The 1,282-nt window shown below is 41.9% G+C and overlaps 1 non-coding gene across 1 annotated transcript; it reads left to right on the forward strand.

The window, feature by feature from the left end:
* The first annotated feature begins 718 nt into the window (after nt 1–718).
* On the forward strand, nt 719–825 carry LOC141715893 (small nucleolar RNA R71). The gene has a single exon (XR_012572637.1). It is a non-coding gene; the product is annotated as a small nucleolar RNA R71 (small nucleolar RNA).
* Nucleotides 826–1,282: the final 457 nt, after the last annotated feature.

The raw sequence follows: 1,282 nt of genomic DNA on the forward strand, positions 1-1,282 counted from the left end.
ACTTCAGTATCGCTGGGAAGTGTGTCAGGTTGACGATTGAGCAAGGCATTGGCTATTTGTCCAATTTGATTTTCCAAGGTCTTGATAGAAATAACCTGACTTTTGCACAACAACTTTAAGTCCTAAAAATCAGCACTAGAAGGTGGAGCAACACCTCCTTATTGAGGATATGATTTCCTTTAAGCATATTGCTGAGGTTGCTGGAATTCAGGTGGATTAAACTCTTTACTTGCAGCTTGATGATATGGTTGCTGAACAGCATTCTGATTATTGCTCCAGCTGAAATTGGGATGATTTCTGTTATTAGGATGATAAGTAGTGGGCACAGGCTGCTGCGATCTCTGAAAATTGTTCATATATTGAACAGATTCATTAATAAGAGAACACTGATCCGTAGCATGAGAGCCTACACAAAGCTCACAGACAATAGCTATTTGATTGACTCCATAGTTGGCTAAAGAATTGACCTTCATAGACAGTGTTTGGAGCTGCGCTGCAATAGCTGTAGCTGCATCCACTTCCAGAATACCTGCTACCTTCCAAGGCATCATCCTTTGAGTTGGGTTTTGATACTCGTTTGCAGCCATAGTTTCAATGAGATTATAAGCCTCAATATAGCTTTTGGCCCACAAAGCGCCTCCAGAAGCTGCATCGAGCATGGGGCCGAGATTGGGCCCCCAAACCATTGTAGAAACCAGTGATCACCATCTAGTCAGGCATACCATGATGTGGACACTTTCTCAACATCTCCTTGTAGTGCTCCCAAGCTTCGCACATAGATTCTCCTTGTTGCTGCACAAACTGAGTAAGAGCACTCCTCATAGCTGTAGTCTTGGCCATTGGATAGAACTTCACCAGAAACTTTTGCGCGAGATCATCCCAAGTAGTGATGGACCCAGCTGGTAAAGAATGTAAACAGTCCTTAGCCTTGTCCCTCAGAGAGAATGGGAAAAGCTTCAGCTTGATAGCCTCATCAGTAATATCATTATATTTGAAAGTACTACAGATCTCGACAAAATTCCTGATATGCATGTTGGGGTCTTCAGTCGCAGCACCTTCGAAAGAAACAGAATTCTGCACCATCTGAATAGTGCCCAGCTTTATATCAAAAGTATTGGCCTGAATAGCCAGATGAATGATGCTTGACTGAATGTCATCAATTTTAGGCCGAGAAAAGTCCATAAGAGCTGGATTAACTTAAACTATACGATCACTCATTGTTACAGATTCTTTCTTTTCACTCTCTTTATCTGAATCTTCAAAAACTATCTTCTCCGGAAAG

Source organism: Apium graveolens, chromosome 3, assembly GCF_009905375.1.
Source record: "Apium graveolens cultivar Ventura chromosome 3, ASM990537v1, whole genome shotgun sequence".
In the NCBI taxonomy this organism is placed as follows: Eukaryota; Viridiplantae; Streptophyta; class Magnoliopsida; order Apiales; family Apiaceae; genus Apium; species Apium graveolens.